A 25,583-nucleotide genomic window follows, 5' to 3' on the forward strand; every position below is an offset into this window, starting at 1 on the left:
GGTGCAATTCATTATTATTTACACTCTTTGTCATTGCTCCATGAAATGCTCTGGAAGTAGATAGGAAATCTGAATTTGGTGGATTTTTACAGATAGTTTTATAAAAAAATGAACTTTCATATTCTAATGCCCTTTTCTTTGTCCGGTCGATGCATCTAAATTATGCTCAGTCCATGAAATTGTATTCTGCACAGAGTCCAGGTGGAACCACATCAAACGTTTTTTTGGATGGGAATAAATAGTGCTAATGAAGCACAACAGGCACCAAGTACGTGCCACCAAGCCAGCTGTGCTTCATCATGGACCTTTGCCTTCTCATGCACTCTCATCTTTGCCTCACCATCTGGAATGGAATGACTGGACAATAATGCAAAGAGAGGATTACAGGGGAGGGAAATGAATAGCTTTTGCTGTGGTTTTGGAGTGTTTGTTTGTGACTCAGTAAGTTCAGATGCTGGATATTTACATTGACACATTGCACCAGCTGCCACTGGCATGGCAGGCTAGACATTTGCATGCTCATAATTGCTCTGCAAATATGCCACATGTACCTTGTGTCCTGATTTTAATGCATTGTAGATTCTGAGCCTGATTTAAACGCAATGAACTTGTGTAATTCTATCTTGCGTACTAAGTGTGGTAGATTAGTGAACAATCGTCTTTGTGACATGGGATTGTCAGCGGAAATATAACAGGTGTTTTGCTATAGGTATCATTTGCCTCTATTTCCTTTCAGATCAGTCTTGCATGATATAGCATTGGGATTACAGATTTATTTAGTATGGCCACATGTAACATCTCTGTTCACATGCCTGTCTTTATTTGTTATCTTTAAAAAAAACATAAACTGACTTTGAACTATTGCTTCCTTGTGGTTGATAAACGATTAGTGGAGATTAAGGTCAAACATGTCCGAAGATGGACAACATGTTCGGCATCATGTGATTGTGCCTCTCTCTTTCATCCAGCTGGTGATTTGTGTTTATAAGATGCTTACATTAGCGAAATTTTGGTGAAATTTTGCAGTTTAATAGTGTAGCAATGTATGAAGCACAGCTCAAAGAGGTCAAGCTTTCTGTTGGACCAAGCGGCAAATTTGTGAGAACAACTTGAATCTGTTGCGCAAAAATCTTTTACCTTCTAGTATAGGATTTACAGGTGTTGAATAATCAATTTTCAGAAATTCGCAAATAATTACAAAGAAATGACAAGTAGGCTTAAAACGTTGAATTATACATGACATTTTTAAGCAAAGACTGAAATAGTATTTTCTTGTAAAATGAATTATATTGTTTGTTTTATTTACTACTTCGAAAAATACTGTTAGCAGTGTATTTGATTGAAAAATTAAGCAGAAAATTAGTAAATACACAGCTTATTGATGGGACCCTATCAGAGCATGAATACTATTTCCTAAATATGTTCTCTATAAGGAATAATTATTGGATTCTGATTGGTTGTGACTGATTTTGCTCCCTCAGAATCGTTGGTCTAACTAAATAAATGCTGTGATCAGCAATATTACATGACAGACTGCTTATTGACTATTTTCTCTTAGTAGAAGTGATTTATTCCATGTGCTGTATGATAAATGTGTGCCATTTTAGTCTATGCAGAAGCTGAATGCTTCTGATTGAATTGCATTATAAAGCAAAAGCATTTTAATTTGGATGGTGAAAACTACAAGTAATATGTGGCATGCGTTTGCCTCCTATATTGGAGTACTTCTATGTTGTGCTGATTAAAATATAAGCTTTTTCAGCTCCATCTGTCTGGATACATCTCTTATGACGTATGAGCTGAGAAAAATGTAGTGCAAAAATGCATTGGATAAATGTTTAAATTTGACCTATATTTATGTAATGTGAGACTATACTATTTTTGGTAACACTTTATTTTACATTGTCCTTGTTACACATGTTACATGTAGTTTAATTACTATAAATTATGCATAATTACATGCAACTAACCCTAAACCAAACCTAATCCTAATCATAGTTCATTATTATTACTCAGTACTTAATTGTATAATTACACTGTAACAAGGACACCTTAAAATAAAGTGTATTTTTTTATTTTTATAATCAGATGAAGATGTTACATTTTTACATCTTTTCCTCAGTTTCAACTGTCATGTCATGTCATCTCATGAACTTAATTTGAGGGGCCATTTACACAACACTGTTTTCAACTAAAAACTGAAAATGCTAACTTTTGAAAACGGATGTCAAATTGGAAGTTTTTGAAAACAATACCGTTATCTTCTGCGTGTAACCTACAAAAACGTGAATTTGTGAAAACGGTGACGTCATGCATATTGTGTGTTCAGTCTTTAGTGTTTCTTTACAAAGTGACACCGCCAACTACTGGCCTGGCTGAAGAATACAAAGGTTTTAGCCGTTTTCGCAGATCCGTGGGAACAGGGATCGTTTTGACAATGGTGTCATCTTTACATAAAAAATGCAAAAGAATACTTGTCTGTTTTTAGTACATTGTTGTCGTGTAAACGTACCCTTAATTCATTTGTCCTCTTTCAATCCACTGACTTTTACACTAACCACAAATACAAGCTCTTGCAGAGGAGGAAATGTGCTCCGTTTGAGGTTTGCTATAGAGTTCAAATCTAGGACTGTTTATAGGAAAGGAATGTTATCTTTTATGTGTAACCATTATGGAAGCTGATATGAAGGACACAGTGAGTTCAGCCTAAGTGCATTATGGGGTAAAAAAGGCATATCTGCTTATAAATGCTAGGAATTTATGAATTGCTAAAAAATTGCGAACAGATGAATTGGACAACAATGTCCCTAGCAAGTTGAGTAACAATTGTCCCACTTACATCATGAGGACTGATGTGCTCTCTGCCCATAATGCAGTGCTTTCTCAGTCCAGTGATTGGATGAGGCATTATTCTCTGTGCCTGGCTATACTGAAGTGCTGATAATGTCATCTGCAGTGACTGAAAGCAGAAGCTGGTCATTTTTCAGGATTAGGTTGATTAGCGCCCTGTCCTCTCTTGCACCAAGGGTGTCTCTTTACATAATAGAGTTATTGGAAAAAACTAATGAATTGTGGATCATTTTATCCTGAGATGGTTTTCAGGTCCATTTATGATGAAGTGAACTCCTCTTATTTTCCCACGGGTCTCAGTGTCTGTGCCTGTCGGTAATTAAATTATGCCTCAGTAAGTTTTTCACAACAGTTCAAGATGTAATTCTTTGGTTTTACAGTAGTAATCATTAGGAGTAGGAATCTGAATAGACCTAGCAATACAATATTATGTTGATCAGCACATGGTAATAGTATGATTTGTGTGTGTAAATGTGTGTGTAAATCTGTAAATGTAACTATAAAAAATATATATATTGAAATATATTTTTCCTTCAACCATTTGTTGTATTATGAACCTCAGTAGGCCAAATGTATTTATATATTTATAAATATTTATGTATTTATTTTAAACAGTTTAACTTAAGAAAAAAATAATTTCATATGAGAACTATTTCTGAAAGATCATGTGACACTGAAAACTGAATTAATGGCTGCTGAAAGCCACAACTGTAATAAATTACATTTTAAAATACATTAAATTAACCATTGATATAAATTGTAACTATATAATGTAAATATTTAGAAGTTGTAGTTGTCATATCAACTTCAGTAAGAAGTAGCAAACCTTTTCAGACACTGGTTCTTTGTGTTTTAGCATCAACAGATCAGTGTCATCTCAAGAACGTGCGTTTAGTTGCAAAACGTCTAACGTCCGACCAACCTAACCACGGAGAAATGTGAAATATTTAAATTGGCATGGAATCATTGTGCTTTAACCCTGCTGATTTATGGGTATTTGAGAGCTGTGGTCTGCGGTTTGCTTGCTGCTTTGGAGAGATCTGTGTTGATTTTATGACTTGGTGTAAATAACTCGGAGGTCATGGCGCCCACAAGCCCTGTGAAATTTCGCTCCTGTGGGACAGGTTTCTGTTCTTGTCCTCCTGGCCTCCTTCTTGAACCCTGTATTCTCCCTTGTACCAAAACACACTCCAAACACTCCTGTATGCTTTGATGGGGGTTTAATGTTGATCTAATGTGAGTCACAAGCATGTTTTTGCCTTTAAAAGTTTTCCAAAAAGCCTTGGCAGCTGGTTTCTGTCTATAGCATGTCTGTGAATCACAATGGAGGCCTAAAATAATCCAACTTCCTGCTTTGAAGACCTCAAACTCCCCTGTGCACCCAAGACTCACTCCAGACAGACTTCTGCAGACTTTAATGATGTTTAGAGCTTCATATCTGAGTCCCTTGTCAACTGAGAAAAGTCATTCACATGAGTTATATCAAATGAAGGAGATTATTTTCTGCCAGTTATGTAAGTGCATTGATATTTGGAGTTTTGGAAATATGGATAGATTAAATTTAACATATAAGCCGTCTTTGGTGTTTTCAGTGGTGCAAGGTTTATGATCTGAACGGGTGAAAGTAGGATTTGTATTTTGTAAAAACATACCTTTAAAAATATATTATTTTGTGTCTCCCAGTTTTGCCCCACTTTTATTGGAGAAAACCAAACCACCAACAATGACTAAGAAAGAACATTCTAGTTTAACTTACTTGCATCATGTGTCTGATACTGCCTTGTTTTTAGAGGATTCAGAATTCGAGATGAATAGATTCTTAATTATTTCTGATCATGTCTACCATAATGTAGATTTGACTAAAAATTAAGATCTTTGTTTATAACTTGTACAACTTTACTTAAATCACTCTTAGCAGACTTTATTTTCATGTCTGTCCTCATTCACATTCACACTGAAACTGATACATATACCTTCAACTCAGCCTTTTTCCCTCTCTCTGTTTCTCTTTTCCTCTTTAACTAATTTATTTTTAATTAATTAAGATTTAATTGAGCCTGACTGATGGGACTGTGAGTGTACATAGTTAAATACTGAGAAACAGACACGCTGCTTCTATGCTTAGTTTCTATATTGAAACAATACTGAATTGCTTTTTATTTTATGTCCCCAAATTAATTGCAGTTTATAGTCTATAAATAATGGCAGTTCCTTGTGTACATTGTGTTTTATGAGCTCCCTGTTATTTCCACTGAATCCAGATTGACAGGGTCTGGCGGGTGTTCAGTCTGACTGAAGAACAGAATGAACGTTTGAATAGAGCGGTGAAAGACTGGAGACTTGCTGGGAGAAAGAGAGGCTTGAATTGACTGAACTCACCGCTGTGCGGGCGATCAATGCAGTACAGTTATATTGAATAACAGTGTCAATCCTGACATATGATTTATGAGGTATAAATATCGAAAACACGTGCATGTGGGCCCTCCTACGTACAGTATGACAAAAAAATTCATTTGACTTCAGACTGTAACATTTCTTTGGCTTTTATGTTTTTGGTCTGACAGTATTAGGGCTCAGATATGTTTGTGAGGAACATTTGAAGCATACAAATCTTTATGAATCCTTCCAAAATGTTGTGCTTTTGGCAAAGTGCAGGACACTGTAACACAACAGCAAAGGATCTTCACCATGCTGCTTGGCTTAATGAACATGTTAATGTCAGCCAACAAACAAATAGCTATTTAATAATTGTTTTAGTCTACTGTTAGTGCAATCTTTTTAAAATGTTCCAAGTATTTAATACAGTAATGTAATATCGGTTATCATTTAAGTTAACAGCTATAACTCAAATTCGGTTTGAAATCCATGTGGTTTCTTGGCTGCTTTCCCCAGTTTCCTGGTTCTGGTCACCTCGCCAGGGTGGCCACCTTCATCCTTTTGCATCAGGGCTTAGGAACGTCCTTGGCGGAGTTTTGCCTCTTTCGAACGCTGATCCTACCAATTATTCTCTTTGGATCTGAAACATGGACCTTGCTCAAGGTGGATTTGACCAAACTTGAAGTTTTCCAAATGCGATGCCTACGCCAGATCCTGGGAATTTCGATTCGCGACCGCATCACTAACGACACAAATCGAATACCACACCAACTCCTCTGGAGGATACGACCAACCCAGTGGAGAATCCAGCGCACTGCACCCAAGAAAACATGGATCAAGCAAATCGAAGAAGATCGGAAGAACCAGCAGCTTGACCCACAGCAGGAAAGAGTAGTCGCCACCGGACGAAAAGCATGGAGACAAGTGATCGAACGAGTTCGAAATCCTGCGGCACCCACAGCAGCATACTGGTTGCGAGGTCGTCCTCCCCCAGATGCCAGCTAGGGATAAAAATAAATAAAAAATAACTGCAAAGATATTAAAAAGTTGCATTCCGGTTTGGCTCCATTCTGGTATAAATGTACACTTTTCATGAACCATTACATTCTCAACAGATCAGACCAATTCTGCCCTTTTCCCCTCATTAAATATTCTGTTTCATTTAGATACACTTAACATTAAAGTAGTTTGTCTGTAGCTGTTTGTCTGTTCATAAATGGAGCCAGTTTCATGGCTTGAAGGGGAGTTGAAAGAAGTTTTGTCAAGCTGATGCATATCATAGGTATATTTTCCATCGAGCTCAGATTATGATTTTGTTTTTATTTATGTAATTAAGGTAAAGGGAGAGAGAGTGATAAAAAAGGCACAATGAGACGGCCATGTTGGTGACTCTGGATGATAATAGGCCAGTTCAACGCCAGTGGCATAAACATTTAATAATTTATCACAGTTTAGACTACTAATTTTGTCTGGCAGCTACATAGTCTTTTTAATTCATTAGTCAGGTACAGAATGTGCTAGAACTAGTTTTAGGCAACTCTGAAGTTCCTGAATTGAGTCTTTGGCTTGGTCTTGCTCTCAGTTTGAATAGCACTTCACTTCCTACTTCACATGCCAAGCCTGTAATCTGTTATGCATACGACCTTCAAGGGCTCTAGAGCATCAGAGCAGAAGTCAACAGTCTGCTGTTTGTTTATTCACTTTTTTTTAACAAAGTAAGACTAGTCCTTGTCTTTCGTCGGAATACTGTGAAGCATTAGTTTGATGTAATTTCTGTCCCTAGAGAGGGTAAGTGCTAAACTATTACTTTTGTTACCACTTTCATTCACTTTTAGGATTTTGTAAGATTTAATTTTCACTTTATTTTTATGAAAGTCTGTGTTGGCCTCAGAGTAAAATATATATATATTTTATGTAGAATTTTGAAAATGTAAGAAATACTTTTTAATCGCAATTGTTGACAGTGTTATGAGAAATTAAGTCGAATTTGTGAGAAATTATGTATATAGGTACAGTTATGAGAAATAAAGTCACAATTGACATAATGTTGCAGTTGCGGTAAATAAAGTCACAATTACTTTTCTCATTAACAAAAACAGACTTTCCTAGTTTCCCTAAATATGGAGACATGAAAAGTTTTATTTAGCGTTTTTTTTCCTTATCATACACCAATGTGTTGCTTTCAGAATGCATTTCAAGTTTTTTTTTTAACCATTTTAAAAGATTAAGATAATCCAATATTCATAGTTAGAAGGAAAATTGCATATTTACTATTTGGCTTATTCGTCTGTGTCCATGAAATCAGTGTGAAGGCATGTTAGAGCTGCTCCACAATGCACTGCACTGCACTTGATTTATAACACTGTCCACATGACAAACTTGAATTTAAATGCAGGTCACTCATGGTTTAATAAAACCACTTTGTGAAATGGGAATCAAGAATAATTTTGCATACATGCATCTGTTGCTGTCAGAGGCTTCAGATTCATAGACGTGCACATGGAAATGACATTTCTGCCTGCTCAAGCCTGACTGGATACAAATAAGGCCAAATAGGGCTCTAATATGCGCTCTGTTGTGGACAATCGCTTTTGTCATTTTGTCAGGTAGAGGCCAGATATAGCTGACTGTTTCAAATAGTTTTTTTATAAGCAAACCTATATGGAGGATTATTTTAATAGCGCTTATGCTGTGACCTTAATGTGTTTGTCTGCTTAGCACACAGTTTTAACTCATTTTTCTAGGAAACATTGTCATTTGATTTTATTCAATTATCTGGCAGGTAGCAGTGTGAATGTGTGATCCTGCAATAATGGGGTTCTGCTGCGTGCATCATATTATTCAGGACCTCCACACTCTCACAGTGTGGAGTCAAGGTATGTTTATTGTCAGTTGTCAGCCTTCATAGAGAAATCTCTTCTTGGGAATTTTGCTGCAGGACTCGAGCTAAAACATTACAAATGCAATGACATTTTCAGAATTAGAGTTATTTCATGATGGATAGGAATGTATAAGATCTGTTATGCGACTGGTCAGTTTGAAATCAGGTGGGAATATGGCGAAATTGGATTTCTGAAAGTACTGTATGTGTTTTCATTTGTAAATTGTAGGCAAATTTATAGTGTTTTCTTTTCTGAAATACATCCTTGGGATGTTTCTTGTTTCTTGTTAAACTGGCATTAAGATGAGGTTTTCTCAATGTTTTTTTTTTATTTGTATGTATATCAACAGTAGTATACAATAATTTATTTATATTATATTATTTTATTGTATTATGTTATTATGTATACTGAAAGAGACAAGGTTCAAATATAAACTTTAGGGGTTATTTCAATTTTATGAATAAAATAACTCTATTTTATTTATTATTGTATTATTTTATGTATAATGTTTAAATAAAAGCTTTAGTAGTTATTTTTAATTATTTATATTATTTGATTATATTGTGTTTTATATTCTGAAAGGGACAGTGTTCAAATATAAACTTTAGTGGTGATTTTTATTTTTATTAAAAATTTTTTTTATTTTATAACGGCATCGGTAAAAACATTAATGGTCATTACAAAAACGCATTTGACCACTGAATAATCTCTACTATTGGCTGACTAAAAAACAAGAAATGTCACTTTGGATGCTCAGTGAACAGGGATATGTTCAAATTCTTCACTCGGCTGACATCTTCTCTTGACTTTGCCACTGTTCAGTCTGCAGCCCACAGGGCGAGAGTGTCCGGTGTGATTCATGAGCCTCAGGGAGTTACTATGAGGATATTTCTCAATCAGCTGAGTTTCTGGCTTAAGGGGAAATCTGTTCCCTCTAGTGTGCCTAATAATAGCCATCAAACAAGCCTTTCCTGACCCTCTCCTCTCTCATCCATCAGATGTATAGCTCTTCACAGAGTAAAATACGGCCCCGTAGTTCCCTATCCCTCCCACTCTCTTTTTTTATTACCACCAGCTTGTCGTGTTCTTTTAAAGAATACGTACTAAGAATACGTTTCTCATTAGCTTTCTCTCGGCCGACTCTCCCTCTGTGTCTGCTTCTTTGCTTTGGTTTGTTCTTTCCGTGCTCGCTCATTGTATGTTGCACAAGATTAGTTTCTCTCCGGAGTGCCGGCTTAATGTCTGGTGGGTCGGGGTCGCTGTGGTTGCCCCGCCATCGCTGGGCCCTCGTTGCTGCTGTGGGTTTCCATGGAGATGATGTTGTGTGATCGGCGTGGCTTGAAAAAGAGCTTGAAAAAGAGTTATGTGGCCGTTCTGAGATAAGAGCTGATTCCTGGCATCATTGTTCATTGCATGTTTTATAAAGGGTTATCTAGATTACAGAACAAATAAAGATCAGGGTGGTAATGAGCACTTTGTGTGGAAAATATTGCTAATGCATGCTGACCTTATCAGAGAGGGCTGAATGCCGTTTTATTGAATGACTGTTTCACTGAGAACTATGGCCTTTTATATAAACAGGCAGATCAATAAAATGGAAGGCACATAAGCCATCAGCGGGTAAAATGAATTGAGAGAGCTTTCATGCACCATTCACACGAATAAGCGGTTAAAACGGAAGACATCTGGCTTGAAAAAGTGCTCAAATAAGTTTAATGTTGTGGCCGAAAATTTATAAATAGCCATTGCGAAATCTCTATACTATTTTGTGTAAATTAATATAAAAATAAATTAAATAGAAATAAAAAAATAATTCATATAATTATTTTGTGTGAGTTTATGTGGGTGTATATATATATATATATATATATGTATATGAAAAATCTTTATTTCTTCCCAAATCAGTTTAATGATGCTAGTTGCTCAGAAATTACTGTAGCCTATCTTTAAAATGAAATGTTGCACCACTGCTTTTGTTGCATATAGATGATTCCAATAGATTTTACGACCGTGTACGACCGTGAGTGGAACCCTACCGCCGTCCCATCTCTCTCTTGGCATGTGGCCTTTGCTCAAACCACATCATTAACATAAAAATCAAATAACACTGTCTTATTGCACTGTGTGGATCCCCCCTCTCCAGGGGGGCATCATGCCAACAGTTCTAGTTCACTTCCTCCATCTCTCTTTCGTTTCTCTGTCTCCCTCATAATGCCAATGCAATGCTTTATATTTCAGATAAACTTTCTGTTCATCAAAGAATACAGAATTTTTTTGTACACAACTGTTTTAAACATTGATGATGATAATAATAATAATAATAATAATAAATGTTTCCTATTACTATTATATAAATATTTTTATTTTATTTTAATGTAAAATATAAAATGTATTATAAAAATAGATAAAGCAAATATATGGCCCTAGACAAGATCAAGTGGATTATGAACTAGAACTTTGTTTCTTTTCTAGTCCTGTTGGGAGTCTGGTGGGAATTATGTCCATGTATTGTCCGCTAGTGTGGATAACTGTGTCCTCAGAGCTGAAGTGGAAATGACAGAGTTCAGTGGCGACTCGTCTCTGTGCTGAAAGCCCAGCTGGTGTGTGCTAAATCTGCTTTGTGAAAAGGCCTCTCCATGCCCTTTTGTGCAGCTCTCTAGCACTCAGTCTATTCGGCCGTGTGTGTGTGAGGGACCCCAGTCTGACTGATGTTAACACTCAGACAGGGTAAATTAAAGCTGAGAGCTGGGTAAAGTAATCAGAGCTTTTCTCTCTGTTCATATTTATTCTAGACTGTATCTACATGTCCTCACTCATATGATACTCTAAAAGCCACAGTATGGCAGCATTGACCCTTCATTATTGGATAAGATAGCTTACTTTTAGGTTACTGCGATATAATTGTATAATTGTCAGAAAAAATATACAGCACAGAGAGGTACAGTACTGGTACTATCTGGTATTTTTCACTTCAGTTTACATTTTTAAAATATTTTCAGGGCCAATGATTTTTAAAAATACATTAATTCAGTTTAAAATAATAACTTTTTTCTATATTGTATGCAGTTATCGAATTGAATGAACTTTATTTAAATGCCTACACAGACACACACACTTGTGACTGCATATCAACTGATTTGAGTTGCTATACGTTGTTTGGCAACCACTATCAGCCTACAGTTATAGTCTAATAAACTATATTCCTTGCTGGCAGAATTGTTTATTATAATTGTTTATTATAAGTATTTTTTAAAATCTTATTACCGTGGTTGCTTTTTGTCATTACTGCAATTTACTCTTATTGATGATAAAAGGTTATCTGTAGCTATTGTTATTTTTTTTTAAAGAAAATCTTCATTTGCTAACCCCAGAATATGATGTATATTTTATTTTTTTGTTACAAAGTAGGTATTGTTCTGAAACTGGCTTGAAGAATATGGTCCAAAGAGATATTTGACCGTCGCAGCAAGGTTTACTGCTACTAATTTAATATCAAAATGAATTTGACTCCAATTTACTTTCTTAGTACATTTTCCTTTTCATATATTGTGCACTATTTATCAGTGCATGGTATTTTAAACCTAAAAAGTCTTCAAAATATTTAATCAAAATTTTATTTAATCAAAACTTCCTCTGAAATGATTTTTAATTATGATTTGCAATAGCCACTTTTCACTGTTCAATCAATTCCTGATGGGTAAAATAAAGCCCTGCCATACAATTTTGCTCTTTGCTCTTTCTCTTCTGTTGCTTGAAAATATGTCACATTACGGAGAAGTATGGGTTGCGAATGAGAATCATGTTGACTTAATGTAAACCGATGCTCTGAACCTTTAAAATTACCATTATATGTGTCATTATGTCAACATTGAAGACTGTTTCATGTGCTCAGAGGGCTGTAAAATCATATCTAGCTATATTAGGATGAATGTCTTGGTTGCCATTGAGGTCTGCATTTGTAATGTGACTTCTATGGTAGACAATAAAGTCTAAATGTGTTTATCTTATCCCAGTATTGAGATTGGTTTCCTGTTAGTTCAGAAAAGCTGATCTGAAATCAGTGCTGAATCTTTCCCCACAGGCTCCTCAGTCAGTGATCGAGGCTTTTGTTGGTTAAGTGTTGAAGCTCTGCACAGCTTTTGTATTTGACAGTCATTTCACACCATTAGGGGTTAATTGGGATCTTCAGCACATATGCGATTCTGTTCCTTTTAAAGGAAACGTTCAAGCAAACACTTGACAGAACAAACAGACCTACCGAATGAGCCTAACGTGTATTGAGACCTCTTATATCACTTTACCTGCAATACAAATCTTTTTCTCCATATCTTTCTGTCTCTGCCTCTCTTTTTTCCCCCTCTCCATCCCTCAGTCCCTACGGATGCTTTCGGTTTGCTCCAGGAAATGCTTTAACCCCCTTTGTACGGTGACAAAGGGGTGTGTTAATCTCACCGAGTTAGGAGGCAGGCACATGGGGGTGGATGCCAGGGAGAGTCGAGCAGCCGTGTGTGTGTGTGTGTGTGAGGTAGATGTCAGAGCGTTCACCGGCCACACACATGCTACACGAGCCACCGAGAATGGTTAGAGAGATACACACTTGATACACACCGTTACCAGGAAAGGACTTCTGTTGTCTCGCTGCAGTATCAAGGTCTGGCTGTTAAAAGTGTTTTGTTTTGTGTTTTTTTTTTTACCCGGAATAACCCTTTTTTAGTTTGTTGTTTGGTTTGTTTTCAGTGATTTGATTGTGTGTTTTTATAGAGTTTTCATTAGGGTATTTTCTCCCACCCTGTGGGTCAAAGTTATACCTTCAGGGTGAACTATTTCCTTTCAACTCTTTGACTCAGGTTCTGTGACTATAGTCATTAGAACAAACAGCATTTTGTCCATTGCACAGTACACACCTGGTATCACCTTTCCTGTGAAAACCAGTCAGATTTGTCTGTGTGCGCTGCTGATTTGTTTATTCTGAAGTCATTGTGTGTGCTGATGTCAGTATGTACAACTAAAAGCAAGGTTTTATGGCAGCGTGTATGTTTATGATGGGAGGCACCTGTCTGTGGTATGATAGATAGATAGATAGATAGATAGATAGATAGATAGATAGATAGATAGATAGATAGATAGATAGATAGATAGATATTTAACAATCAGTATAAAAAATATTTAAATGTGTGGATGAATGGATGTATAAATATTTTAACAAGTGGATGAATTGATGAAAAAATGGATGGATAAATGGTTGAACGGATGGATGGATGAAAAAAGAAACAGATGGATGGATGGATAAATCAAGAATTGGATATTTATGGATGGATGAATGAATGAATAGATGTATGGATGAAAAAAGGAATGGATGATTGATAAATGGTTGGATGGATAAATGGATTGATGGATGAATGAATGGGAATTTGGGAAATGGATAAATAGAAGGGTGGATAAAAAGAAATGGATGTTTGAATAAAGAAATAGATGGATGGATGGATGGATGGATGGATGGATGAAAAATAAAAGATGATATCGATAGATCTAGGTTTTTGATAATACAAATAATGATAAATTTTTATAGTTGTCTCTCAACATGAGATAGATATTGCATTCTCTCAGAACCCCTTTCATCTCTCTCTCTCTCTCTTGCTTTCTCTCTCTCGCTCTCGCTCTCGATCTCTCTCTCTCGCTCTCGATCTCTCTCTCTCTCTCTCTCTCTCTCTCTCTCTCTCTCTCTCTCTCTCTCTCTCTCTCTTCTCTCTCTCTCTCTCTCTCTCTCTCTCTCTCTCTCTCTCTCTCTCTCTCTCTCTCTCTCTCTCTCTCTCTCTCTCTCTCTCTCTCTCTCTCTCTCTCTCTCTCTCTCTCTCTCTCTCTCTCTCTCTTGCCCTATCGTGCCGGCATGCGGCCTGTCTCCATGACAACACCTCAGGTCAGCTCTGAGAGGTGGGAGGTAGTTAGTGTGAATTTTTTTGTTGTTGTTTTATTGCCTGTTTCTCTTTCTCTCTCTCTCTCTCTCTCTCTCTCTCTCTCTCTCTCTCTCTCTCTCTCTCTCTCTCTCTCTCTCTCTCTCTCTCTCTCTCTCTCTCTCTCTCAATCTCCCTCTTTCTGGTCTCTGTGAGACAGCAGCTGAGAATGCGTGCATCTCGAGGGAGAACTCTAATGTATGCACGACTATGAACCAGCACGTGTGATGTAGAGGTGCCAAGGGGGGTGTCGATGAAAGCAGGTCTCTCTGTCAGTCTTTCTGCTGATCTACAGCATGGCTTTGTGTTTGCACAGAAGCAATAATGTGTAGAAATCCCAGTGGGGCATGAAATAACACATTTTGTTTGTTTGTTTTATTCACTTTTTGGTGCATCTGTGATCCAGCAAGTCTTTTGTCCTTTAGTCATAATGTCCCTCAGTCGTTTGACACGTTCCTCAATCATTTGCTTTGTCATATCAGTTCTTCTTGTTTGTTTTTTTACAGTGTCCTCACCATTCTGTTGTCGTCTGGTTGGAACGAGAGGATCCACTCTTTATACAGTCTAAACGGGTAAGATGTGGCTCACTGGATTCTTTTTTAATTTGTATGCGATAAAATTTTTCACTGACTTTTTGATGTACTGTTTGTAATTCAGTGGCTGTTTCCAGACAGAGAGAAACAGAGTAGAGACATGAAAAGAAAAAGATGAAAAAGAATTATTAAGAATTGATAAGTTTGGATTCATGACATGTATCCCTCCTCTCTTCACCAACTAAAAACTGTTACTGAAAGCAAAAGAAGCATATTTTGACCGCTTACACACGCTGCTGTGTGCTGACAGATTTTTACCATGTTGAAAGCTGTGAAATGTGTCTGATCTCTCTCATACTCTGTTGTTTGTTCTTGATCTTAGGCCATTTAGTATGTTTTTTTTATGCTACACTAAAACAGATTTTGTAAATGAATTATTTAAAGGGATAGTTCACCCAAAAATGAACATTCGGTCATCATGTTGATCCAAAAAATTTGAAGTTATAAAGAATGTGCTGGCCAGTTTTCCCTCAATAACAAGAATGTGCAGTGGTTCTTTAAAAGCTTCAAAAGGACACAAAATAATCATATATGTATCATAAAAGTGAACTTCTGAGTTCATACTGTATGATAACTTGAACCACTGTAACTAAATCATTCGGTTATTTGAACTAAGGAACAAATCATTCTTGAACAAATCATTCAGGCAAGCATTTGAGCTGGATCAGTTGATTGAAAAGATCTGAAAATAACTATTTGTTTATGAATCAGGCATCACTTCTTGCCAAGCTAGCATGGATGCCAAGTCAACATAAATTTTGATCTGTTCCTCCGTTTTAACACAGTCATGGATTACTTTTAAAAATATTTTTATGGTGTTTATGGGTCATTTTGTATCAGTGCCAGTTCGTTGTAATCTGCATTCCACAGAAGAAAGTAAGTCAAATGGATTCCGTTTGGGGTAACATTGTTTTTGTGTGTGTGAACTATTTTCAACTTTCATTTTTAAGGATCTGAAACCAAAATAATAAATACATTCAGATGCAAGGTAGTAGCTAAAAGTGTGAAGTACACAAAAACACATTGTAGGAAAAAAAAAACGTGAAAGTGCTGATCTATTAATGTGCTGAAGCTGCATATGCTGCTCTGTCATCCAAATGTTCGATTTGGCCTCTGAGGGCACAAACCTGGCTGTCAGCAGTGTTAGGCAACAATGTGAGACACTTCCGCCAAAAAAACCAATGGATCAGTTAAGCCTTATATAATCTAATCTGATTTAATTCAGTGAAACATGATGAATCTGTGGAATAAATAATGACAAATCTGTAATCAAATATGAGCACATCTTTACCTCAGTGTAAATTGCAAACTTTTACATGCCATAATTTGATTGAGTTCTGTTGAAATTATCCAGAATCATTCATATTCCTGCCATGACCAATGTATTAAAAACACACACTGCTTGACTTCTTGCTAGGAATGCAGTTGATAGTGGTTCAAAGGAGTTGCTTGCGATTGGTTGAATACGTGGAGCATTTTACATGCTCCAGACACTGATACTATGATTACAACTGTTTTTTTTCTTGAAATGAATGAACTTGAATGTGATCTTTCCCTAATGATGATCCCTGCTGTGTTTAGACATTACCGGGAGCGTCTTGCCCCGTTAGAGCGGATATACAGACGTGTTCTCTAGAGCTCAGCTGTGTTTTGTAGAAAAGAGCAGATAGAAATAGACAGTGATCTCGTGCCATGTGCATGAGCATGATGCTGCTGGGCAGTTGTTTTTATAACGTATAATGCTGTCAACATTTTTTTGTTTGTTTGTTTGTTTGTGTGGACTGAGACACATTTTATGATATATTTGCATGGTGATTCTTCAATCTGACTTAAAAATAATAGTTGACCCAAAAATTAACATACTGTCATTTTTCGCACCCTCAAGTCATGTGAAACCTGAATGACTTACAGTAGGCCTACTTTCTTCACTGGAACACAAAAGCAAAATTTGCAGAATTTGCATGCTGCTCTTTTCCAGTAAATGATAAGTGATGCGCATGTGCACGGCGTCTGCGTTTTCGCGGGTGTGCGTTTTTGAGGTTTGCACAGTGATAACTTTTTTTTTTTTTTTTTTTTCAAGGCCTGCACCTTGAAACCTATTTCAGGGTTTGCGTTCTCGAGCCACCAGGCACTGTTTTGTGCCGATGGGCGGCCGGAGCGCGTTGAGGGTTTTCTGTTAGAACGGTGTCTTGTTAGCGTCCCCTAAGTTAATAACGGAAGTGAATAAATCAATCAAAACTAACTTTAGCTTCATAAAAGGAGTCAATTTGTCTTGTGCAGAATATTCCATGTATTATATATATATATATATATATATATATATATATATGCCTATATATTTGTGAACTATCCCTTTAATATTTGCCTGCGATGCAGATTTGAACTCTGACTTTATAATTATAGCTAAATGTATTGCCTGAGAATTATGTTCCTGCTCCACAAAAGGATTAGATGACATGACAAGTATTACATCATAGCACATTTTGAACTGTGTAATGGCAGTGATATCGGCACACACTGTAAAAGCTCCTGTTCACCCACATACAGCATGTGGACAGATGACCACAGTTTATCTGATCGCCGAACAGATGGAACAGAGAGAGCAGTGTGCCAACCCATCCTTTCCTTCTGTATTCTCTAAAATAAACTGTGAAAAGAGATATCATAGAACATAGCGTAGAAATAGAATAGTGAATGAATGAATGAATGAATGAATGAATGAATGAATGAATGAATGAATGAATGAATGAATGAATGAATGAATGAATGAAATAAAGGATGAATTTTAATAATAAATATGTATTATTCAAAAATAAAGTATGATATAATATAAACAAAAACAGAATTGGTACTATATTGGTAACATATTTTTAAATTCGTACTTAAAACAAATGAATTAATAACAACTTATTCTGTGTCCTTTCCTCCTGTATTCTGAAATAGGAAATATATTTAATAAACTTTCCTAGTTATGCATTCCATTGAATAAATTAGTAGTTTAAAGCACATAGACATGTATGCATTATTTATCTGTACAATTGTAATTCATTCATTAATTCATTCATAATAAATGTAGGCCTATTATTTAAATAAAGATATGATCAGGTGTGCACATAACGTTTTTGGTCTGGTTATCAAGGGAGCACCTGGAGATGCTGTTTGTTACTCACACTTTTAGGCGGCACACATATCCTACAAGCTGCCTAAATGGAAAACAACACTATTTGATCACTGTAGAAATTAAATATAGGTTTATCTTTGTTAACGCTGTATTTTATATTACACAGACAACAGCAGGAATATTAGGCTGCTGTCACTTTAAGACCGAATGCACAGACCTAATATACTGACCGTTTTCTTTCTCAACTTTTCACTTATGACATAACAGAGAGAATTCTTGCAGAGATGGGTATTTTGACATATTTTTGTGTGTATGTGTCCGTTCAAGTGCAAGTAAACGCGATCCGTTGCACCCCTAATTATGAACACACTTATCATCATGAATGCTATCTTACGAGAGATATAGAAAAATCCTACTCCAGTAAGTAAACGTGTCCCTGTCCCCAGAAATGTTGGTGCTCAAAAGCGCTTCCCTCCGCGTTTTCTGCTGCGCATTGTTTATTTTTACCACGCATGCGTATCAGTTATGTGCACCCCTGGGTATGATGTATTTTAAACAGAGACAGAAAATATACTATTTTGGTAACTTATTTTTAAAGTATATTAATTTTATAAAACTAAGTTCTAAATTGAACCACCATAGCAACAATAATTCAGCAAAATGGTTCAGCGAAAAGAGGAGGCGTGTTCCGGCGCAAAAGTTCCCTGGTACTATTTTGCAGTTTCAGAAAACAATTCCGCCACAGACCAGGAAAAACCTAGTCTAAAGTCAGTGGCGCATTATTCAGATGCAATTTTAAGGGCGCATGCTTGGCCATAATGTAGCGTGTGCACAACGCGCATACACTTTGCTTCTCTCATACACAGACACAGCAGTTCCCATTTTTGCAAACCATACATACAAGGAAAAATATTACCACACGAGGGAAATCATTGTGGTGTCCATGAAGATCTGAATAAATAGACATAAATCTAGTTTACACATTTACCCAAATTATTATACGCCTGTTTAACCAAAGCTAATTTGGGTGGGTTTCTCCCATCCCCATACAGTGTCACTTCTCTGTCTTTTACGGCCCTGATGAGAATGTCGGTCTCCTCGGCTGTGAACCGCTCCTGGTGTGCGCCTGGCAAATCAGCCATTATAATAGCAATCCGCCATGGAACAAGCGCACCTGCTTTTAAAGTGAATGTGAGATGACGCTCCGATTGGTTTATTTCACGTTACGCCCAAACCACACCTATGAGTAATGTAGCTACTTCAGACCAACCCATTTTAGATTTGCGTCGGGTGCAAGAGGCATTTATCCCGCCGGTATAATAGCAACAGCGCCCGAGATCCGCCCACAAAGTTACTTCCGTTTCGCGTTTGATACTTGTGTTTCATATCGTTAAAATAGGGCCCATTGTGTTTTTCCAGAATACAAATAAGTCTGGTTTACAGTATGTGGCCTATCTTAGAAGAGGTCTTTTATGAAATGCTCAACCCACCATCTCAGTGTTTCATCACTGATGGAAAGAGAGTATAGATTTTATACAAGAGGACAGCACTGAGGCAGATTATATAGTCTGATCAACAGATTGTGGGACATTTGAGAGCTCCTTTACAATAAGTGTTGAATAAAACATAACGTCCCCCTGTCACACATGTGCTCAGGGAAAAGCACTGCAGAAATGAAGTCAGTAGACTGAAGTTATGACTCATAGCGTTTAGGAACCATTGAGTCATTTTTGGACATTCCCGGCTGCTTTTTAAATAATTAATGCTTTGTAGTAGTTTCTGAAGGATTGACAAAGAAGTACTCTGTCTTCAGTATATTTCAGTCTGACATTCTTTTTAACATTATAGAGAGTTTTTTTTTTTTGCAACCTATGCGAGTAATTTAACCCTAGTTAGGTAATTTTAGACGTTGTGTGCTCCACATTATCCTGAGCTTTGTGATAACAATGCAAGTGATTTGTGTTTACCTGTAGGAGAAACTTGAAAAACAGGCCCTCACAGGAAGCATGTATTACTCTGGAGTCTAGACTATACACTGTAAAAAGTAATACCTAGATCTAACTTATAAAAAGTGAGGCAAGTGGCTGCATTGGATGTTTTATGTTGATTCAACTTGCAGCCTTTTTTAAGTATATTAAACACTTTAACATTACTTTATAGAAACGCAAAAAAATCAAGTTGAGTTAACTAATAGTACTAGTATTACTCAGTTGGATAAACCTACTTTTCTTGGTACAGGTAACTTATTTATGGGTTGCTACAAGTAACCTGTACTCATTTTAATTAGGTTTTATGAACTTTATTTTCTTAGTAAAATTAACTTAATCATATGTGAATAAACATTTTAATATATTTTTTTAATTGTCAATAACAATTACAAATTCAATTGAAGAATAAAAAGATGAGAAGATAAATTGAAGACAATATATAATTTATTCAATGTCAACCAGTGTCACTTTTAACAGTGACTACAAAACAGCAAATAAATGTGGCCGCACATGTACACTCTAATATAAAACAAACACTGTAGAAGTGTATTTTCAACCTGTTCTGAACAGTACAGTGAAATATCCAAACTGCCCAATCTGAAATGTTTGGATCAAGGTAAAGTGAGCCATAACATCACATTGTATCACACTGGAACTGCAATGTCAAAAATTACATGATGATAGTTTAGGACGCACAGGGTCCAATCCTACAAAAAGCCTCTGATATATCTCAAGTATACACCAGTTTTGAGGGATACATGAGGTCGAGAGCATAGGTAAGGAGGAGCAACAGGAGGCAGCATGCTTTCGACAGGTTTGGCACACCTCTGACCACGGGCTGTCCTTATATGATAATCCCAATCGTGTCGGGGTGATGGCACATGTAAATTTTCAGTGGGCAACTGCCAAGCTCAGCGTGCACCTCTTTTTCAGCCCGACTCTATTGGTGGAGACAAAAAAGAAACAAGAGTTTGGTCAGACACATAGGAAATGAGATGAATATTAGCAGACAGGTAGAAGAGATAAGAGACAAAGTCCAAATTGTACTTTTGTTGCTAAAGGTGGTGGATACAAGATGGAGACTGTGACTAGAACATGTGACCAGAGTGAAGTCTACCATGACAATGCCATGGGTACTAAAATATCATGATCTACTCTAGCATGAGTGTTGTATTTTTCTGGTTCAAAGGATGCATTACAATAAAACAAATGCAATTGTCCTTGCCTGTACCTGATTGGTCATCACATTACTGTTAATTAAGCTACAGACAAAATTATGTCCAAAAGACATCTTTTCAACGTCTTTGTCACAAAGACGTACATTGAAAAGACGTCCACTGAGGAGCCAGAATGAAAGTTTTTACGACTTTTTTTGAGGTGTTCTGTGATGAACGTTCACGGAAGCTCCATTCAAGGTTGAAAACTAGTTCAGATGTGGACAATCTGGACAATTTTCAACATCATTTAAGGTCTCATTTGGACAATTTATACTTATTCTAGACCAAATAAACACTCTCAGGATATATTAAATTAAAACTCACATTTATTTCAATGTAATTTTCATGTGTAATTGCAAAGCAATTCACAGACAGTGAAGTTTCTTTTCATGATTTTTGGACAAACACGCACTGACACCTTTAGACAGTTTAGCATCTGTCATTTATACATATTTGGATCGTGAGAGAAATCAGATTCGAACCAGGGACCTTAAGCTGCCTGCCCTAAGTAGACAGTAATGATTTCATGATTTTTGGACAAACACACACTGTCTGAGAGTTGCTTTGCAATTAGAAATTACGTTGAAATAAACATGAGTTTTAATTTAATGCATCCTGAAAGTGTTTGGTCCAGAAAAAGTTTAAATTGTCTAAATGAGACATTAAATTACATAAAATATGTCCACATCTGAACTAGTTTTTAACCTTGTATGGAGGTTCCCTGAACGTCTATTGGACTTACAGAACACGTATAATCTGATCAAATTGTAATTGAATCTATTCTGAAGTTTGTCTTACCTGGATGTGAAGCTCGAAGACCCCAGGTAACAAAAGTGCTTGGGTATCTAAAGACCAGGAAAATGTTAGATGTTAGAAAAAAATCAGTTGTAAACTTCTTTAGGTAATAGGTTAGAAATAGTTTAAAAATCTAGACCAAAAATCTGTCATTAATTGACAATGCAGCATTAAAATATCGTGGATCAAATCTCTAAAATCAGACAGACTACTAAACATACATCTCTACAGTCTAATCTGTGCATCTGCTTTAGTAATGCAAAAGTATAATAACATAATCTCTGAGTTCTGTCAAAGACACACAACACACAAAACAAAGTGTTGTCCATAAAACACCACATCTTACTTTCCCTTATTTGCCCGCACAACTATTGCCTGAAGGCTCGAATTTGCGACCGTTTCGATCGCATATGATCCCGAAATTTAATCTGTGCAATCTAAAAATATAACCGAGGGCATTTGTGCAACTAATTATTACATACGTAACTTGTATGTGTTTTTAAACACTGCTGCTGTTTGTCTGCCGATCGACCACACTGTGCAGCCATCTTAGCTTACCATGTGTGCAGGATAGCTAGCTATACAATTTGCAAACCTAAACTCAGCTCCCTAGTGGAGTAAGCGATTTTGCGTGACTTTAGTTTACATCACCAGTCATTCGGCTAAATTTGCTCAACTTACCGTGTTAATCAGACCCTGAAATTCAGATCTGCTGCAGCGACCAAACAGTTGAAGTACCGAGGAAGATATTGCATCTGCCTGCAGTCCCCGCCAGTGAAAAAGGGATAATGCCAACTTATAAAATTTAAAATATTTACGTTTGATGAACACACCTGTCACATCGACAGCTGCTCAAATAAATTGTGCATTGTCAACTCACTTTTATAACATTTATTGTACACAACAACCACATACAAATAACTACTCAAATAAATTGCATGGGTTTTATTTAAAATATATTGTTATATAAAAACTGATATATTTTAAGTAAAGAGGAAGTATTTTGATACTCTTTTTGTATAAAACCAATAAAATAAACTAGATTACAAATATTTAAAATATATAAAACCTACTTTGCGGGTGTAGCACTTTTTACAGTGTACTTCCCACATGAAATCCTGTGATTTTGATTTGAAGTGGCCCTTGGTCTAATAGATGTGGTTTTGTAAATGCATTGTGAATCCTACTTCAAAATCTGTAATCAGCCATTTTAATTATTTTACTCTGAAACATCACAATTATGAGTGAAATGCACTGTCAATTCGGCTTCAAAATGTGAGAACTGCTTACATTTTATGCAAAATGATTAATATGACTTAAAGGCACCTTTTTTATGTATTTTACTCTGTAACACATCACAAGTATGAGTTAAAAGCAACGTGAAACCCGTGCACCTTTACATCTGAGATCTACGTAGATTTTCCCAAGTTTTCCCATTGTTATTTTAGAGTGTGTTCTTTATATTTGAAGTGAATAGTTCTGCTCAGAGTGGTTCGGGTCACACTGTATTTTCAGCCTAACTGAACTATAAACAGCATAAAGCAACAATGCAGTTCGTGAGTTGCCAGACAGGAGCTTGCTGACAATCAGCAACTTCCCAAAGCTCAGGAGAGAAAGAAAGCTCTAGCGTTCTGCTGACACTGCAAGAACGAGTGACCCTTTAGCTGTGGATAACCTCACACCACCACTGTTAAATGAAGTTAGCTCATTTATTTAGATAGTAACGCTATGCTTAACCCTGGCAGTGAACTACTAAAACAATGCTGCGCTGCGCTGTGGTTTAGCATTGTATTGCTCCCGAAAACGTCATTTGTTGGTTTTTGGACATAGCAACAAGGTAACGGCAAACAAACTGCCAACAGAGCAGTTCAATAAGACCAGTTGAACGTTTGTGAGCTTATATATAGCCTACTGTGCGGCTGACGGCTAATTATGACTTTTAAAAGACAAATTTGTTTGTTGTGTCATACAGTGTTAACATTGAAATGAAATGCATGCTGTGAAACCAGCTCAGTTTGTTCAGACAGATAATTGAATCAATTTTCTTGGACAATGTTATTGATTCTTCTTCATTTGTGCTCTTGCAAATGAGTCAAAGCAATGTTTTTCATAAACTGTTTGAGTAAACAGGGGTTTGATTGGCCCAGAGGTACTTTATGAATTAAAATGCAAAACAAAACAGAATTATTGTCTAGAGAACACACATGAGCTGGTAAACAAACTTTAACCCTTTAAAAACGGCAAAAGCTTTTAGCATAAAGCTGCTGTATCATCTGTTTTTCCACTGTTTTATCTAATTCCCTCTTTAAGGGCTTCAGACTCTGGTGTGAAAAGAGACATTTAATCATGTCCCCTCTCGTTTGGCCTGAAGGCATCCTGTGCTAAAGTAAAGAGCGGTTCATTCTTTTCAGTCTCCAATGACAGAGGAGAGCTGTTGAGAGGGCTTCTCTCAGTAGTGTCCTCTCCTTGGATTTACATTAAAAAGATGGATGGGTTTGGCTGCGTTTTGTGTGTCTTATAATAGGCATGTGTGTGTTATAAGTGTGTTGCCGTGGACACAGAGTGATCGTTAAATTAGCAGCCCGGTTCGGTCTCTTGACTCAGGTCTTCTTCAGAATGAAGGAGCTGTTGAGAAGAACTTGTACTATCAGAGGAAATCATTTTCCCATGTACTCTTTCTGAGAGTGCATTCTCCGGATGGCTGTGAACAATAAAAAGAGAGAGCTTACAAATACAGTACTTAACCTTGCCAACTAAATTGCTTTTAAAAGGGTGATTTGAAAAAAAAATTTTTATACAATTTTATGTTTTTCCTGAGGTCAACTTATTATGATAGTTGAATTATGAGTTCTGAAAAGTTTTAAAGGGGTAGCCTACTTCACCACTGGCAAAATGGGTTTTCAAAAAACTTGGCTGTCTATGCAGTAGAAAGTCAAAAACATTTAGGAAATTCTGTGCTACCTGACTAGAGAAAACAAAAAAAAAGGCTGTAGGAAAACGTCAACACCCATAATGCACTGGGCATGTTGCCGTCCAAGGCCACCACCAGTTTGCTATGGATACGCTTGACCAGAGTCAAAGACTGCCTTGCTTTAGTAGGAAATACTTCATAAGAAACTTTTAGTCATAATAGTGTCGACGTGTGCAAGAATTCATAAAGTAAATGTTTAGCAGGAGTGAATTACTTTCGGCTTCCATTGAAGGATTCAGCGTGCTGTAGGCAGAGGCTAAAGGATGCAAATAATCGTAAATATGGAGAGAACGCTGCAATGGAAAATCTGAAAAACCTCCTGTGTTTTGTAGTTAACATTTCAAAGTGGATGACTACGAACACCGTGTTTTAGGCCAAACTGAGGGGGAAAACTGAAAGAAACTGCCACTCTGTCAGTTCAGCATGAAGCAAAACACTGTCGTGTAAGCGTAAAGCTTTTGCCATAGTCTTCCATGTTTACCATAATCCTGTTTAAAGAGTAGACAAAGTACAATACAATGTACAGTGATAAACCTACCCTTACAATAACTGTTTTGTTATTTAACCCTCTGTCAATCCGACTGTCTGTGGGCGGGGATACAAAAATGCGGAAGTGTAATTTGTAGTTTTCACGGAAACAAACTACACGACTTTCGTTGACCAATAAACGTGAATTTCTCGGTCCAGGTAACGAGTAAACATTGTTCATTTACATGTACTACTGACATTGTACCAATACAGAGAGGGTTGAAAATCTGCAAAGTTATACTTTAAATTGCGACCCAACCACCCAACACATTACCGAAATTGTTTATAAGTTAACAGGAATTATTAATTTG

At 36.6% G+C, this 25,583-nt stretch overlaps 1 protein-coding gene across 15 annotated transcripts in view; it reads left to right on the plus strand.

Annotated features, from left to right (window-relative positions):
- Positions 1–25,583, plus strand: part of nrcama (neuronal cell adhesion molecule a) — a 52,027-nt gene that overhangs the window by 2,147 nt on the left and 24,297 nt on the right. For 13 of the 15 annotated variants that reach the window (XM_056244461.1, XM_056244466.1, XM_056244472.1 and 10 more), the window contains exon 2: positions 14,566–14,631. The exons of 1 other annotated variant lie outside the window; for it this stretch is intronic. The gene's annotated coding sequence lies outside the window, so the exon portion shown is untranslated. Of the gene's footprint in view, positions 1–12,621; positions 12,760–14,565; positions 14,632–25,583 lie in introns of those variants that run through there. One more of the 15 variants, XM_056244462.1, reaches the window with a different exon arrangement.

This window comes from Rhinichthys klamathensis, unplaced genomic scaffold, assembly GCF_029890125.1.
Source record: "Rhinichthys klamathensis goyatoka isolate OS25496 unplaced genomic scaffold, OSU_Roscu_1.1 h1tg000976l_1, whole genome shotgun sequence".
NCBI classification, from domain to species: domain Eukaryota; kingdom Metazoa; phylum Chordata; class Actinopteri; order Cypriniformes; family Leuciscidae; genus Rhinichthys; species Rhinichthys klamathensis.